At 35.2% G+C, this 19,500-nt stretch overlaps 1 protein-coding gene and 1 pseudogene across 1 annotated transcript in view; one reads left to right on the forward strand and one right to left on the reverse strand.

Moving 5' to 3' along the window:
• PPM1E (protein phosphatase, Mg2+/Mn2+ dependent 1E) overlaps positions 1 to 19,500 on the reverse strand; it is a 208,142-nt gene that overhangs the window by 174,492 nt on the left and 14,150 nt on the right. The gene's annotated exons all lie outside the window — the stretch shown is intronic.
• On the forward strand, positions 8,049 to 8,759 carry LOC115283006 (annotated as a pseudogene).

Raw genomic sequence — 19,500 nt, forward strand, 5'->3', positions numbered from 1 at the left:
AATAGTCTCTTTGGATGAAAATCAAGGAAAGACTTTACCCAGTTAGATGTGCTGAAAGACTACAAAAATAGAAACCTGGAATAAGTTTGTATAAAGAACTGGCATTTTCATGCTTTAAAGAAAACTGCTATCTCTGAATGTGACAGAAGCCATTTTTTTCAGACTAGTAGCATTTCTAAATTACTGTTTCCTTTTAAGCATCATTTTATTCTCATCATTGTGATTTTCCTCTATTTCAGGCTATAATAATGAGTTGTAAATAATTATTTCAAATACTAAATGCATTTAATAATTCTACAATTGAAATAGCTATAGTAGCTGAACACTATTAACTACATATACATAAGGGGACTTCGATGTCTTGATCAGAAATGCTATTGTGTAGGAGCACCTGGTTGCCTCATGGGTTAAGCTTCAGATTCTCCATATCAAATCAGATCATGATCTCGAGGTCACGAGAGCGAGCTCCACATGTGACTCAGCCCCGGGCATGGAGCCTGCTTTGGATTCTCTGCCTCTCTCCGCCCCTCCACCACTTGCACGCTTTCTATTTCAAAATAAATCAACATTTAAAAAAATGCTATTGTGGGGGCGCCTGGATAGCTCAGTCAGTTAAGCGTCAGACTTCAGCTCAGGTCATGATATCACCGCTCGTGGGTTCCAGCCTTGCATCGGGTTCTGTGCTGGCAACTCAGAGCCTGAAGCCTGCTTCGGAGTCTATGTCTCCCCATCTCTCTCTCTCTCTACCCCTCTCCTGCTTGCACATTTGCTCGAGCACACCCGCACTTTCTCTCTCTCAAAAATAAACATTAAAAATTACATTAAAAAATGCTACTGTGTATATTCTTCCCAAAATACTAAAATGTATATCTTTACATCAAGAAATTTTGTTGTTGTTAATTTTTTTAATGTTTATTTATTTTGAGAGACAGAGCATGAGCGGGGAGGGGCAAAGAGAGAGGGAGACAGAATCTGAAGCAGGCTCCAGGCTCTGAGCTATCAGCACAGAGCCCAACACAAGGCTCAAACCCACAGACTGAGAGATTATGCCCTGAGCTGAAGTCAGACACGTAACCCAATGAGCCACCCAGATGCCCCTACATCAAGAAATTTTGTATTAAAGGTTTCTAATTCATTTTCCATTTCCTTTTTTTCACATTAAAAATTTTTTTTTTTAAGTTTAGTTTTGAAAGAGGGAGAGAAGGGCAAGGACAGAGATAGAAGGAATCCCAAGCAGGCTCCATTCATACTGTCCATACAGAGCCAAATGTAGGGCTCGATCCTACAAACCCGTGAGATCCCTACCTGAGCAGAAATCCAAATGAGCCACCCAGGGGCCCCTCCATTTTCTTTCTTATTACAGAAAGCATTTATTTACTGAATGAAACAATTTCTAAACTGGTTATGTATGCTCTCTAGACCCTTAGGAATAGCAATGCCACACAAAGTGAATAATATAAAATGGTTAGTTCAAGGGTTCTAAGAATAATAAATTATTAAAACTACAGGGATAAGTTAATTTCTGGATTCTCATTTTTTAAAAACATATTTTGGCCCAATAATGCATTTTCCTTAACAACCCATGCGTATTCAGAGAACTTTTGCACAAAATACTTAATCTAATACAGTTCACTACTGAAAGAATCTTGCCATTTAATAGTTTACACCCAATCTGGGACCCAGCGCTGTATGCCCTCTTTGCCATTAATTAACTACACAACTTTCAGCAAATTACCAAACTTCTTTGAGGTTTGTAGGAAAATTAAATACAACTATACACACACACTATTTGGCACATTTTCTGACCCATGGTCAGAGGTATCACCTGCTATTGTTATATTCAGTGGGCCAACAGCAACACACACACACACCCCAGAATTCCCCAAATCAAAATTATAGAAGGAGCCTCAAGATGATTTTCAGTATATGTTCAAAAGAAATTCTTCCAGAAATCTAAGAAGATTATCCAATGAAATGCTAATAGTTCATGCACAGAGATTATAACTGTGGTTATTTAAATATAAATAATTAGAGTAAACTCAAATATCAAAATAAGTGGCTGATTAAATATAACCTGCAGATGGAACATTAGGCAACAAGAAAATAATTTGGAAATCCATATAGCAATATGGAAAGTGTGTATCATATACTCATATATTGAGTGAAAGAGGCAAAATATATCATTGGTACACTATAACTGCAATTCTACAAAAGCTGTATGTTTATAAAGGAAGGACTAATAGGGAGTGGTGTCCAGTTGGCTCAGTAGGAGGAGCATGGGACTCTTGATCTCAGGGTTGTGAGTTCGAGCCCCACACTGGGTGTTAAAATTACTTAAAAATAAAATCTTTGAAAATAAAAAAGAGAAGACACAAATCAGTGAAACTGTATAAAATGAGAGGGTTATGCATTACTTTGTCTTTCATAATTTTTATATTCTTTTATTAAAAATAAACATTATACTATTTCTTTAAAAATCTGAGTGCTATGACAACTCAATGGGGAAAAGAAGTCTTTTTCAATAAATGGTGTTGGGACAAATGGATATCCACATGTGAAAGAATGAACTAGGACTCTTACCCCTACCAAGCATGAAAATTAACTCAAAATGGATTACAGATCTAAATATAAGGGCTAAAACTATAAAACTTTTAGAAGAAAACACAAGAGTAAATCCTCATGACCCTGAGTGATAAAAGAAAAAACCCTGAGTGATAAAAGAAAAAAATATATCAATTGGACTATATAAAAATTTAAAACATTTGTGCTACAAATGACACCATCAATAAAATGAAAACCCATATAATGGAAGAAAATATTTGCAGATCATGTATCTGATAAGAGACTTCTATCCAAGTCAGTAGAGCATGAAACTCTTAACCTCAGGATCATGAGTTCAAGCCCCATGTCGGGTGTAGAAATTACTAAAAGAGAGATTTATATTCAGAATATATAAAGAACCCTTACAACTCAATAACAAAAGACAAGAAACCCAAGTAAAACATGGTAAAGGATAAGAATAGCTATTTCCCCAAGAAAGATATATATACATGGCCAATTAAGTATATAAAAAGTTGCAAAACCAAGACATCAAAACTTATTTGAACTAAAAACTCTCTGTAGTCCTTACTAAGGTAGTAAATCAGCCTTGCTCAAATACTACACATACAAACTACTGCCTCTAAAGGCAGCCTGTTATTTTGTAGACACTAAAAAATTCATTCTTCCATCTACAATCTTTGGTCCCAGAGCTGCTTTATGGCTCAGTCTAATCATTTTTCTACATGACAAAAAAGCTGATATCACTATCATTTGGACAAATGCCAATCTTCCCACGTGGGGTACCTAAATCTGGATACATGGCAGGTATTGGCCTAACCTTTGGCCTAACAACAACCTTTGTTGTTTAGAAAACTATAATAATCAAATTTTGGCAGGAAAATCATGCTTCTGATTCATACTAAGTTCACCAAGAGTAACATTCCTTTGTCATAAATGCTCCCATTGGATTATCTCTCATCAATTCTTTCAACTGATATTTTTCAAACCAAATGCAGGATTATGTATTTAGTTATACTAAAATTCTTATTAAACCAATCTATTAAGTCCCTGTTGCTACAGACCTCCAAATTATATTCATTGCTTACGTAAAAATCAAGCTTTGTGTCATTTCTGGATTATGTTGTCAATGTCCTTACTTGATGCTCACGTCTATTCTTCCTAATATCAATACTACCTCAAAGGTTAGCTTTCTCACCTACAAATTCTCATGGCATCCTCAGATACAATTAGTTCCAGTTAAAGAATAAAGTCATTATTGAACAGTTACTTGCTTTCTTAATTTCATCTATATTGGACTTGAATTCTCCTTTACCAAATGATTTTTTTTTTACTTTTGTTCATCTTTGTACGTTTATTCATTTAATTTTTTAAAAATTTACATCCAAGGGGCGCCTGGGTGGCTCAGTCAGTTAAGTGTCCGGCTTCGGCTCAGGTCATGATCCCACAGGTTGTGGGCTCGAGCCCCGCGTCAGGCTCTGTGCTGACAGCTAGCTCAGAGCCTGGAGCCTGCTTCAGATTCTGTATCTCTCACTCACTCTGACCCCTCCCCTGCTCGCACTGTCTCTGTCTCTCAAAAATAAATAAAAACCATTAAAATTAAAAAGAAAATTTACATCCAAGTTAGTTAGCATATAGTGCAGTTATGATTTCAAGTGTCCCTTGATTCCTTAATGTCCCTTACCCTTCTAGCCCACCCCCCCTTCCACAACCCCTCCAGTAACCCTCTGCTTGTTCTCCATATTTAAGAATCTTTTATGTTTTGTCCTGCTCCCTGTTTTATGTAATTTTTGCTTTCCCTTATGTTCATCTATTCTGTCTTTAAGTCCTCATATGAGTGAAGTAATATTTGTCTTTCCCTAATTTCACTTAGCATAATACTCTCCAGTTCCATCCACATAGTTGCAAATGGCAAGATTTCATTCTTTTTGATTGCCAAGTAATACTTCATTTCTGTGTGTGTGTGTGTGTGTGTGTGTGTGTGTGTGTGTACACCACATCTTCATTCACTGATGGACGTATGGGCTCTTTCCATACTTTGGCTATTGTCAATAGTGCTGCTATAAATACTAGGGTGCATGTGCCTCTTCAAAACAGCACACCTGTATCACTTGGATAAATACCTAGTAGTGCAACTGCTGGGTCATAGGGTAGTTCTATTTTTAATTTTTTGAGGAACCTCCATACTGTTTTCCAGAGTGGCTGCACCAGTTTGCATTCCCGCCAGCAGTGCAAAAGAGATCCTCTTTCTCCACATGCTCGCCATCATCTGTTGTTGCCTGAGTTGTTAATGTTAGCCATTCTGACAGGTGTGAAGTGGTATCTCACTGTGGTTTTGATTTGTATTTCCCTGATGATGAGTGATGTTGAGCATTTTTTTCATATCTCAGTTGGCCATCTGGATGTCTTCTTTGGAGAAGTGTCTATTTCATGTCTTTTACCCATTTCTTCACTGGATTATTTGCTTTTTTGGGTGTTAAATTTGGAAGTTCTTTATAGATTTTGGATACTAGTCCATTATCTGACATGTCATTTGTAAATATCTTCTCCCATTCTATCAGTTTCCTTTTAGTTTTGCTGTTTCCTTCGCTGTGCAGCTTTTTATTTTCTTTTGATGAGGTCCCAATAGCTCAATTTTGCTTTTCTTTCCCTTGCCTCTGGAGACATATTGAGTAAGAAGTTGCTTCGGCAAAGGTCAAAGAGATTTTTGCCTGCTTTCTCCTCTCCTCCTCAGATTTTGATGGCTTCCGATCTTACACTGAGGTCTGTCATCCATTTTGAGTTTGTGTATGGTGTACAAAAAGGGTCCACGTTAATTTTTCTGCATGTCGCTGTCCAGCACCATTTGCTGAAAAGACTGTCTTTATTCCATTGGATGTTCTTTCCTGCTTTGTCAAAGGTTAGTTGGCCATACATTTGTGGGTCCATTTCTGGGTTCTCTATTCTGTTCCATTGATCTGAGTGTCTGTTTTTGTGCCACCAAATTATTTTTTATTATACCATACAAAATGCTCTCCTTGACAGAAAATATGGAAATGAAATAGGAGCCGTTAATACTAAGTAGGCATATATCACCTTTATTCTTATTTCTGAATAGAATTGTAAAATCTTAAAATTATCTTTCATATATTCCCTATATCTATAAATTCTGGATTTAAGCTGTTCTGACACTTAAATGTTTGTGTCACTCTTCTATATTCTAATCTTCTATAAGTATCCTTTTAAAACCTGAACTAGGATTGTTCCAAATGAAGTCAAAGCAGTTTTAGTTGCTTCTGCCTTTTTAAAACTTCATAACTATAATCTATAATTATACAATTTCACAATGATTTTTGAGTGTTTCCCAACTAATGTTTCCTAGTCTCAGGTCATAAGGCCATACCTGTAATTTTGTTCACTTTTCTAAAGTTTTATTCCTACAGGGGTACCTGGGTGGCTGAATCAGGTTAAGCATCTGACTTCAGCTTAGGTGATGATCTCATGGCTTGTGAGTTTAAGCCACATGTCAGGATCTGTGCTGACAGCTCAGAGCCTGGAGCCTGCTTGGGATTCTCTGTCACCAGCTCTCTCTGCCCCTCCTCTGCTCATGCTCTCCCTCTCTCAAAATAAACTTTTTAAAAGTTTTCTTTCTACAATCTAGATTATGCATGTATGTGACTACTTCTAGAACTCTCCACCTTAGCTATAACAAAATCTATAATGATATCGTCACTCTGTCTCCAAAAGTTTCTTTCATTCCTACACACCAAGCAATTCTTCATGGACTATAAATAGATCCGGAGCAGCAGTATCCTTCATTGTATCCTGTACCTCCCCCTAAATTATTTTTACTGACCAAATAATATTTTTGATTAAGAAAACTTACCTGTAAATAGAAAAAGGTTTTAAATATATCTGAAATCTCACCAAAGAAAAGCATTACTAATAATTTAGTAAATATTTTTCAAGACTTTTTCTCAAACACGTATTTCCTCCTTGCATTCTAACAAGATTTTTTTTTAAGCAGGATTCACTCCCAATGTGGGGCTTGAATTTACATCCCTGAGATCAAGACCTCAGCTGAGATCAAGAGGTAGATGCTTAACTGACTCAGCCACCCAGGCCAGGCACCTCTTTCCCCCTTACATTTTAAAAGAGAAAATGTCAACAAGGCAAGTATTTGTCAAACACCTAGTACTATATTTCAAATGAACTGGGTTGGCCATGAAGTTGACTGAGAAATCCTCACTTTTGTTCAAATGGTTTCCTACCAAAAAACATCTACCCTTACTCTATTTTATAAATCTTATGATCATGCTCTAGCCAATTATATTTATCATCATTGCAAGCATTTTAACAAAATTAGAATCCCATCAGAAACTCACTAATTTCGCTAATTATGAGTTATCAGAAGTATGGTTACATGTATCAATTTTAAGTAGCTTAATGGAATAGTATCCAACATAAAACTTAACTCTCAAAGAATAAACATAAAAAGCTATCAATATCCTGAGAAAAAGATTAATAGGTGGGAAAGGTTAAAACATGACTCAAATACCAGAAGCCATAAAGAAAAAAAAATAGCTGATTTCATCAAGTACAAGAATATAAACTTTTATACAGAAAAAGATTCCATAATAAAGGTTCAAAAGATATTTTATAGACTGGGAGAAGACATTTGCAACACATACCACTCAAGAGACTAATATCCATAAAACATAATGACTTCTACAAATCAGGGGTACCTGGGTAGCTCAGTTAGCTAAAAGTCCGACTCTTGATTTCAGCTCTCAGGTCATGATCTCATGGTTTGTGAGTTTGAGCCTCACACTGGACTCTGCACTGACAGTGCAGAGCCTGCTTGGGATTCTCTCTCTCCCTCTCTCTGCCGTTTCCCCACCAATGTTCTCTCTCTCTCAAAATAAATAAACACTAAAAAAAAAGATTTTCTACAAATCAATAATACAGAAGCATATAAATAAGCATTCATAGAAGAAATACAAATCACCAATAAGCATATGAAAATTCTAAACCCACACATTCAAATTGAACAGATATGTTTTCTCATCAGACTGGCAAAATTGATGGGGTGCTCGGGTGGCTCAGTCAGTTAAGCATCCGACCTTAGCTCTGGTCGTGATCTCCCAGTTTGTGAGTTCAAGCCACACGTTGGGCTCTGTGCTAATAGATCAGAGCCTGGAGCCTGCTTCAGATTCTGTCTCCCTCCCCTACTCATGCTCTGTCTTGCTCCATCTCACAAAATAAATAAACATTAAAAAAAAAAAGATTGGCAAAATTGAGGTTGAAAATGTCCGTGTTACCAACAACAAAACAAAAAGGCAAACTAGTGAATGGGAGAAGATATTTGTAAATGATGTCAATAAGGGGTTAAAATCCAAAATATTTAAAGAACTCATACAAGTTAACACCAAAAAAACAAGCCCATTAATAAATGGGCAAAGGAGAACTTCCTCTTTTTCTGGCTGGAACCATGGAGGGTGCTGAAGAAAAAGGTTCCTGCTATGTCAGAAACCCTTAAGAAAAAGTGAAGAATTTCGCAGAGCTGAAGATCAAGTGTCTGAGAAAAAAGTTTCCCAAAAGATGCTTCGAAAGGCAAGGAGGAAGCTTATTTATGAGAAGGCTAAGCATTACCACAAGGAATACAGGCACATGTACAGAACTGAGATTCGAATGGCTCGGGTGGCAAGAAAAGCTGACAATTTCTACGTGCCCACAGAGCCCAAACTGACATTTGTCATCAGGATCAGAGGTATCAATGGTGTGAGCCCAAAGGTGCAAAAGGTGTTGCAGCTCCTTCGCTTTCACCAGATCTTCAATGGCACCTTTGTTAATAAGCTCAACAAGGCTTCAGTTAACATGCTAAGGACAGTGAAACCATATACAGCATGGGACCCAAACCTGAAGTCAGTGAAAGAATTGATGTACAAGCGTGGTTATGGCAAAATCAACAAGAAGCGAATTACCCTGGCAATAACACATGGATTGCTCCATCTCTTGGTAAATATGGCATCAACTGCATGGAGGATCTGATTCATGAGATCTACACTGCTGGAAAACGTTTCAAAGAAACAAACAACTTTTTATGGCCCTTCAAGTTATCTACTACAGAAGGGGGAATGAAGAAGATGACCATCCATTTTGTAGAAGGTGGAGGCAACAGGGAAGACCAGATCAATAGGCTTATTAGAGGAATGAACTAAGGTATCTACCATGATTATTTATGTAATCTGGTCAGTTAATAAACAATGACTTTAAAATTTTTTTTTTTCTGTTTGGAGTATCATTGAAACTACTGTATTGTAAATGACGGAAAATAATTGCATATGTTAAAAAAATAAATTGTATAAAAAAAATAAAGTGCCATTTTCCATCTTAAAAAAAATAAAAATAAATTTTTTTTAAATAGGCAAAGGAAAATAGAGTTTTTTCCAAAAAAGACATATATGCAGACAAAAGACACATGAAAAGATGTTTAATATCACTAACCATCAAGGGAATGCAAATCAAAAACACGAGTGGGGCACCTGGGTGGCTCAGTCAGTCAAACATCTGACTCTTGATTTCAGTTCAGGTCATGATTTCATGGTTCATGAGATTGAACCCCACATTGGGCTCTTGGCTGACAGCGTGGAGACTGTTTGGGATTCTCTCTCTCCCCCTTTCTCGCCCTTCCCCCACTCACGTGCATGCACATGCTCTCTCTCTCAAAAACAAAACAAAACATAGTATCACCTCACATTTGTCAGAATGGCTAAAATCAAAAAAACAAATTACAGGTGTTGACAAGGATACTGGAGAAAAGGGAATTCTTTGTGCACTGTTAGTGGGAATGTAGACTGGTACAGCAACTACAGAAAACAGTGTGGATTAAAATTAAAAACAGAACTACCATATGATCCAGCAATTCCACTTCTAAGTATTTACCCCCAAAAATAAAAACACTAATTTGAAAAGATATGTGCATCTCCATGTTCGTTACAGAATTATTTACCATAGCCAAAAAAGGGAAGCAACGTAAGTGTCCACAGATGAATGGATAAAGATGTGTGTGTGTACACACAAAAAGGATTATTCTTCAGCCATAAAAATTATGAAATCTTGCCATTTGCAACATGAATGGGCCTGGAGGGTATTATGCTAACTGAAAATAAATCAGAGAAAGAAAATATGATTTCCCTTTCATGTGGATTGAACAAACAGAGAACTGGAATTGTCAAAAGGGAAGGGGTGGGGGATGGGTGAAATAGATGAAGGGGATTAAGAGGCACAACTTCCAATTATGAAATAAATCACAAGGATATAAAGTATAGCATAGGAGATACAGTCAATGGTCTTATAACTATGTACGTGCAAACGGTAACTAGATTTAATGTGGTAATCATTTTGTAATATATATAAATGGCAAATCACTATGTTATATATCTGAAACTAATATAATACTGTATGTCAACTACACTACTTTTAAAAAGGAAAATAGTGTTAACAGCATGGAAAAATCTTTTCCCTCATATACTATCAAATATAGTGCAAACTGATATAATGTGCATACCCTATATTGCAACAGTCTTACTTCCAAGAATTTATTCTACAATAATATATGTAGATGTGCACAAAGATCTATGTATAAGAATGGTCACTGCATGGACATGTAATGTACAGCATGAAGAATATAGTCAATAATATCATATTGACTTTTTGTGGTAGCAGAGAGTAACCAAATTTACTATGGTGACCATGAATGAATGCATAGAAAAATCTGAAAGTCCTTTTACAATATATAAATATATATATATATATATATATATATCAACATGTTGTACACCCTAAATTTATACAATATTGTATCAACTATATCTCAGTAAAGCTGGGGGAAAGTTAACAAAAACATGAAATGCCCAGGATCAATGAAAGGAAAGTTATTAAACTCTAAGGGGGAGAGCATAAAAATAACATCAATAATTTAAGAATGCATCTCATCTTTGCATAGAAAATATCTGAAAGGATATATATCAAATGATAAAGAAGACTTTTTACACTGTATCACATTAGCAATAACTTATTACAGCCAGCATGAGTTATTTGGTAAATATGCTCTCATTAGCTTTTAAATACTATACCTACTGGCCCTAAATTGGAATCACATTTGTCCAGTACAAGGGACATTACTGAATTATAGAATACTCATTTAAGAGAACGATACTTTTCCAACTTCAGGCTGCAACTCACTACTGAAATGCAAACCAGTTTTGGAGGGAGGAATGGGACAAGCATTTTTCAAAAAATAAATCACAAAAAAATATCAGAATGCACTGCACTTAGGAACTACTGCTTTACAACTTTTTAATACAATTAAATATTTATGTGTAGCCTTAATTGCAAAGTAAAATGTATTTAGTACATGGACGCTGAGCAAAATAACACTTAGACCCTTTGCAACCCTTTAACATTATGTTTTCAAGGAACATTTAAATGAAAATGCTCATGGGGCACTTGGGTGGCTCAGTCAGTTGAGCGTCTGGCTTCAGCTCAGGTCATGATCTCACAGCTCATGGGTTCGAGCCCCGCGTCGGGCTCTGTGCTGACAGCTAGCTCAGAGCCTGGAACCTGCTTCAGATTCTGTGTCTCCCTCTCTCTCTGACCCTCCCCTGCTCATGCTATCTCTGTCTCTCAAAAATAAATAAAAACCAAAAAAAAAAAAATTTTTTTTAAATAAATGAAAATGCTCACTTAAAAGTATTAAATGAAAACAAGCAGGGTATAAAACTTTATGTACATATATGTAAATAAGGTCTCTAGTTTTAAATATATTTGCATAAAAAAGTAATTGGGGTGCCTGGGTGGTTCAGTTAGTTGAACAGCCAACTTCTGTTCAGGTCATGATCTCATGGTTCATGAGTTCGAGCCCAGAGCCGGAATCTCTGCTGTCAGCGTGTAGCTCACTTCTGATCCTCTGTCCCCCCACCACTCTCTCTGTTAGCGCTCATGCTCTCTCACTCTCAAAAATAAACCAACATTAAAAACAATAGAGAAAAATATTCCTAAAGAACGGCTATTTGAAGTGGCAAAATACAAGTAATTTTTCTGTTCATGCAATTTCAAACATCCCTACAATGAGCATATTTCTTTAATAAGAAATAAAAATTTATTCAAAACATGTGTTATAGTGGCGCCTGGGTGGCTCCGTATGGTTAAGCACCCAACTTCAGCTCAGGTCATGATCTCAGAGTTTTGAGTTCGAGGCCCACGTCAAGCTCTGTGCTGACAGCTCAGAGCCTGGAACCTGCTTCGGATTCTGTGTCTCCCTCTCTCTCCATTCCTTCCCTGCTTATGCTCTGTCTCTCTCTCTCAAAAATAAATACAGTTTTAAAAAAATTTTTTTAAGTGTTCTATTTTACCACAATTTTAAAAATGTGTATGCATATATTCATTTATTCATCAAGTACTTATTGAATGAAAACCTGCTATGTACTAAGAATTCAGTATTCTAGGTATTAAAGACAGTATAGTGAGCAAAACAGAGTCTCTGCCTTATATTCTAGTAGAAAACTCTATATAGAATAAAACTTTGAGAAATAGGATATTATCATTCTTTGAACAGTTATACTTCTCTAAAATTAGGCACTCTTTTTTTATTTAACTTTTTTCTTTTATAGTTTATTGTCAAGTTGGTTTCCATATAACACCCAGTGCTCATCCCAACAAGTGCCCTCCTCCATGCCCATCAACCCCTTTCCCCTCTCCCACACTCCCATTAGCACTGTTTGTTCTCAGTATTCAAATGTCTCTCATGGTTTGCCTCCTTCCCTCTCCCCAACTATTTTCCCCCATCCCTTCCCCCATGGTCCTCTGTTAAGTTCTTCCTGTTTCACTTATGAGTGAAAACATATGGTATCAGTCCTTCTCTGCCTGACTTATTTCACTTAGCATGACACGCTCGAGTTCCATCTATGTTGCTATGAATTGCCAGATTTCATTCTTTCTCATTGTCATGTAGTATTCCACTCCATATATAAACCACATCTCCTTGATCCATTCGTCAGTTGTTGGACATTTAGGCTCTTTCCATGATTTGGCTATTGTTGAAAGTGCTGCTATGAACATTGGCGTACATGTGCCCTTACGCATCAGCACTTCTGTATCCCTTGGGTAAGTCCCTAGCAGTGCTATTGCTGGATCATAGGGGAGTTCTATTGTTAATTTTTTGAGGAGCCTCCACACTGTTTTCCAGAGCGGCTGCACTTGTTTATATTCCCACCAACAGTAGAGGAGGGTTTAGGCACTCCTCTTAACTATGCTTAAATGACTCCTACCCAACAGGTAAATGGTACTTTTGCAACACAATCAAGTCTTTGATTTACATTTTTTAAAACTTCCATATTTAGAATAAGTTTCATACTTGTGTCAAACTTGGAAAAGAAATATATCTTGTTCATTAAAAAAATAATGTTCATTCTTTTTCCACTATTAACAAAACAAAAAATATAGATCAAAAGATAATTGTATAAATATATCTTTTCCCATGTAAAATTAGTGACCCTTCAAGAGTTTCATAAGTAACTCAATGTTCACACTGCTTTTCAATTTACTAGATTATAAATTTGCACTGAAAAAATAAAAATATCTTAATTATGCTATTAAGAGCCATGTAATTAAACATACCCACGATCTTCTTATTCAAGATTCCTATTCCCCACCTCCCCTTTTTAGAAGCTTTTATTTATTTTTTTAAGTAGGCTTCATGCTCAACACAGAGCCCAACACAGGGCCTGAACCAAGGACCACGAGCCAAGAGACTCAACCAGCTAAGCCACCCAGGCATCCCTAGAAGCTTTTATTCTAAGGGTAAAAATCTCTCTTCTTTATTCTCCATTCCAGGTTTCACTCTAATTTAGGTCTCCTCTTCTTTTGAGCTGTCCTGGTTATAACAGAGGCTGGTGGTATTCAGTTAAACCTTTTAAACAAGTGAGTGTTTTTTAAACACAATTAGCATGTTAAAACACAGTCTAATATATAGTATTCATAACTTAGATATTTTTACAAGGTAGTTAAATCATCTTCAGCATTTGAGCCAAAGCAATTAATGGCATTTAAAATGTACAGTTTTCACAACTGTATCTGTTCTAATAAAAAAAAGTTAGTTATTAAAAAATAAAATAAAATGATTGATTTATATAATTAAAAATAAGAAAATTATACAGATCAAGAACAAATATTTTATTCATGTTTACCACAGAAACACCAATAAAAATGCACTCTTTTTATAGAGAAAAACCTTCATATATTATTCATCTTCTATATATAAATTTCAAATCATCACTATGCAAATTTATCTAGGTTTTTTATTTCATAAAAACCTGTCAAGTGTTCCAATAGCTTCCAAAAATTAAAGTTAATGGACTTTCACTTGGGTCAAGCAGTGCTTAAGTATTCCCCCAACACACTTTTTCTTTTTTTTACTACAAATGATCATCTACTACAATAAGAAATACCAAAATGACATGCTAAAAGAATCCTTTGACATCCAACTAATTTTAAGAAACCTTGATATTACTACATATAAGTAAAAGAACAGCATTAACACAATTTAAAAAAAAATAATGTTAAGATGTAGGCTGAATTTGTTTAAATTTTTTACTTGAAAATATTTGTCATCTTATTTCTATATAATGCTCTTAATAATGACTAAGACAACATTAAAGTAATTGCTAGTTTAAAAAACAGTATTATAAAAGTGGTTGAGTGTGGCCGTTGAAGCTACACCATATGGATTCATATCTTAGCCACTTACTGGCTGTGTGAATTTGGGACAAATTTCTTACTTAGTACCTCAGTTTCCTTACCTATAATGAATGTGCCTATTTCTTTTGGTTGTTGTGAGAATTAAGTGAATTAATATATGCAAATTACCTGGACCACAGTCCTACATTACAAGTATTACTTAAGCATTATCTTTATTACTACTATAAAAACAGTTTAAGTTTATAAATCTATTGCATAACACATTAGAGAAAGAGAACTACCTGGATGAAAATCTATACTGAATAAAAACCTGAGAAAATTATGATGCACCTACTGCATTAGGTAAAATGTAAAAATCCAAATTAAAATTTAGGTTACAACTTCTCCTTCCTACAACTTCTCCTAGTCTGTATCAATTTTAACAATGTTTATTTATGACAAGATAACTGGCATTCTATCAATAGTTCTATATTTTTAAAAATCACAGATAAAAACATTCAACAAGTAAATGTAAAACACAATGTGTTAAAGAAAAAATATATTGTTAAATGTTATCTAAACCACACTATTTCTTACAATAAAACTCTTAGTCCTAAACTGTATTATATGAAATTATGCCCTAAAAGACTTCTATGCAGATTAGAACATTCAATGCATCTTTTCTCAGTCTTTAGTTATTAAACCATGGTGCTTTACTTCAAATGTATTCACAAAACATGGTCATTAATATTCAAATCATTTACATCTATATATGCTTTTTAAAACTGAACATTCCAAAACATGGAACATCGACCTTCACTTACAGAAAAACTAACTACATTGAAAATATCTTCCTATTCATTTTTTTTCTATTTTATGCTCCGCTTTGCATGAAATGTTAATTTATTATTTTTAACATTATGCACATTTGCAATTTCATGTAAACTCAATTTTATTTTCTAAGTAGACTCCACACACAACATGGGGCTTGAACTCACAACCCCAAGATCAAGAGTCACATGCTCTATTGACTGAGTCAGCCAGGCGCCCCTCATGTAACCTAAATTTTAATTTGGATTTTTACATTCTCCCTAATGCAGTGGGTGCATCATAATTTGCTCAGGTTTTTATTCAAAACAAGATTCTTGGAAACCAAAAAAATTCTCATTCAGTAGATGTGGGCAGGAGCACAAGAACCTGCATTTCTAACAAAACATCCCAGATAATTCTCAAGTAATTCATGTCTAACACTGTACGAAACACATCTCTAATGATTTAGTTTATGATATGGATGCTGTTCTTTAATTCATTAAATATTAGCTCAGTGCCTTAAATGGACAAAGCTTAGTGCTATGGATCAAATATGAATTTTGCTGAAGGAAGGTACATATAGTTTAACAGAAGAGATAAAACACTCATATAAATGACATATAAAAAGGAAGGAATTATTGAATGTCTTCTAAAAAGATACAGATAAAATACTGGGGAGTTCAGGGAAGGGGATAATTACTCCCAGCTGACCTGTGAGAAATTCTAGCTGAAGGTAACATTGAATTTGAAATGAGTGTTGAAGGTTATGTCTTTAGATTGTAAAGACACAGAAAGTAAATTAATAATTCTCTCACTGAATGATAACTGTGTCTAATAATAAACATCTCTCCTTCTGACTCAGAAAAACCATTCCTAACTTTCTAAAGTTTGTATTTCTAATCTAGGTTTTGGTCCTATGTTGTCCTGTATACCCATCCGGTAGCTTGATGTGCTTCTCTCTCCAAACATGTCTGTGTTTTGAAAGGATCGCTTTTAGTACTTTTAGTATATTTATCCTATGAAAGATAAGTTCACACAGTAGATACTGATACACAGAAACACATTTATCCTTTCATAAATCTTTAGGAAAATAAAATTTAAGTATAATTGAAATGAAAACACTTCATGCAGTCTTCAGTTCTAAAATCTCCACACAAGTTGGCATCAGGTAGCATGATGAGAGGAAATAATAGGAAGGAAGGAAGGAAGGAGCGAGGGAAGGAGGGAGGGAGGGAGAGGGAGGAGAGAGAAAGAGAGGAAGGAAGAGATGAGTGAATACAGAGCTTACAATGCCAAATATTGACTGAACAAATGAATGAGTGAATGACTTCTGGGTTACTTCTCTGGTCTTTCTTGAGGCTTACCCTTCTTTATTCAGAGAAATAAAAGCCAGCCAGACAAGTCCCAAATGGGATATGCTTTCTCATCTCCATGCCTTTGTACATGGTAGTCTCTCTGTTGGAATGCTTTTTATTCCCTGCTCCTCTTAGCTACTTAATCTTCTAAACTCTAAAAATATAAACATCCCCTTCTATAATCTCATGTCCTACATTAGCACACGTGCCTCAATGTCCCCATAAAATCCTCTTCATCACTATGTCCTTAACTCTTTTCAGTCAGTATACAGCAAGAAAACAAACTCTGGAGTCAGACACACCTGAGTTCAAATTCTGATTTTACCATTTACTAGGTTACCTGCAAGGAGTTACCTAATGTTACTAAACATTAATTTCCTGATTTAAAAATAGAAAACAATTGCATTGTATGTGCTTAGTATATGACCTCATATATAACAGAGTTTACAATTTTTATTATACTCACATTGTACTGTACCTGCTGGTTAACTTACCTAACTTTTCCTCTAAACTGCACAGTTCTTGAGGAAAGGGCCATGTATCTTATTTCTGTATAAGCAGTAGCACAGTGCTTGGCATATGGTAGGTACGTAATTTTTTTTGATGACTAAATAAATATTACTCCCATTATAGGAAAGTTAATTTGCCACTTGAAATCTTTTCTGTAATGAGGTGGAAAACAAGTAAGTAAATAAACTCCATTAATATCGGTTTCACTAAAGGATATTGCCTTTAACTCTAATCATACTGTTTTTAGAATTTATTGTTACTTATACATATTAAAAAATACTAAATGATTCAATATCTTGCTTGAACATTGCTGGTCATGTATGCCTCAGGAACTAAATACCTATTTTTTGGTATCTATTAACCACAAATTACCAAGCCATACATAAGGCTATCTTTAGATAGCCTTAGATATTTAGATAATCACTTAGAAAAGTTATAGTAAAATAGTTTTAAAACCAAGGAAATTCTAAACATAGCAAAGCTTAATTAAAATCTCCCTTTATAGTCCTTAGGGAAATGAGAAGACATTTAGTTTCATAGTTTGGTAATTTTAACCTATGTAAGAGTATAAAGAGATACTAATTAATGTAATATTTAATGGACTTTTTCCATTTAATGTTTATTTACTTTTTTAATATCCATTTATTTTTCAGAGAGAGAGAGAGCAAGAGCAGGAGCATGGCAGAGAAAGTGGGAGACACAGAATCCGAAGCAAGCTTCAGGCTCTGAGCTGTCAGCACAGAACCAATGCAGGGCTCGAACTCACAAATTATGAGATCATGACCTAAGCTGGAGTTGGACACTTAACCAACTAGGCACGCAGGTACCCCATTACATTTAATGTTTAATTAGTTGGTTTGAATAAGAGTATAAGGCCTCATTCTGAGAAAATGCTTTTATATTTGACCTTTGGTATATTTTAACTTCAAAACATTTTTACAGAACTATGCTAGGTGGTATCACTTGTTCTATTTTCTCCTCCTTTCCTTGATAATTAAGGATAGTTTTGCTTTGGTATTATATGTTGAATATAAACTGGATATTTTAATATATAAAGTGACTTTGAAGGACAAGTTTTACTTTGAGCCATTTTTGATGCATTATGCAAAATAATGATTTTACGATGATTCCAAATCCATGTTACAGCATATGGACCCATGGAATTGTAATCCATGACACTTCTAGAATACAAGTAGTCACGGCTTTCTGTTATTGCTGCTTATTAAAAACTACTATGTATTTCACTGGCTTCTAAAAGATTACATACTGAATATACAACATTAATATAGACTGTAAATTAAGCAAAAATATTTCTCTTCTTGGGACTTCTGGGTGGCTCAGCCAGCTGAGCGTCCAATTCTTGATTTTGGCTTAGGTCATGAGCTCACAGTTCCTGAGGCAAAGCCCCCTGCATTGGGCTCTGTGCTGACAGCGTGGAGCCTGCTTGGGATTTTCTCTCTCCCTCTCTTTCCATCCCTCCCCTGCTCACTCTCTCATTTTCAAAATAAATAAACATTTAAAAATCTATTTTTCTTAATTAAAAAAAAAGTTTTTAAGATATATTTCCCAAAAGAAATACTACATTGAGTAGATTACTATATTAGGCATTAAAACTGTATAGGAAATAGGTGACTTTGTCTACTTCAACAATACTGAAATTGAAAGATCTAAAAAGAGTGGAGGATTAGCCAAGTACAAAATGGAAAAAAAAATCTACAGGCACCTTAGTGAGTGAATAGTGATATATTTGTTTGCCATTGTTATGAATGATACACCATGCTATATTTTTAATAAGAGTTAAGGAAAATATTAGGTGCAAATATTTTAGACTCCTCTTTATCAGTAAAACCTTAGCAAGATGGACTTTTTAGGTAGAAAATGAAATCAATGAAATCTGACTACCCTTTCTCCCTCAAAAGGGAGTTATAGTTAGCCAGGAAAGTAAATGTTCCATGAATAAGTAACAGCACCTACAAAGGCAAACAGACAAGAAATAACATGATATCTTTAGAGAAATACAGAGAATTCAATTGTGCTAGAAAATCCAGTGAGGGATGAGAGGGAGGAGACTAATGGCTGGGAGGCTACTAAAGTAATCAAGGCAAGAAGTGGTAAGAGTGAATTAAGCAACAGCATTGGTCAAAATTCAAACTGAATTGTATCTTCAATGAGATTTTTCCCTATAAAAATATATTTGTAACACAGCATGAAAATCATAAAACGAACTTCAAAGCTTTAACCTCTCAATTCGGTTTCCCTGATTGATTCTAGGAAATCAATGATAACCACTAATAGTGAAAACTTGAGAAAGTTTTTTAAGTTTTACACATTATATACTCTATCAGTTTAACAACAGCTACTCTAATGGATAAATCCTAAAATGTCAAAAGCTTAATATAGTGTTAATTTCTTGCTCACGGAGTAACCCACAATGGAGAAGAAAGGGAAGAAAGGGCTGTGTTCTGTAGAGTGATTAAGGGATCCAGGCTGATAGACCATATGTCACCTTCAACCTGTAGTTTCCAAGGTTGCTTTAGCATCAGCATCC

This window comes from Suricata suricatta, chromosome 17 (assembly GCF_006229205.1).
Source record: "Suricata suricatta isolate VVHF042 chromosome 17, meerkat_22Aug2017_6uvM2_HiC, whole genome shotgun sequence".
Taxonomy (NCBI): Eukaryota; Metazoa; Chordata; class Mammalia; order Carnivora; family Herpestidae; genus Suricata; species Suricata suricatta.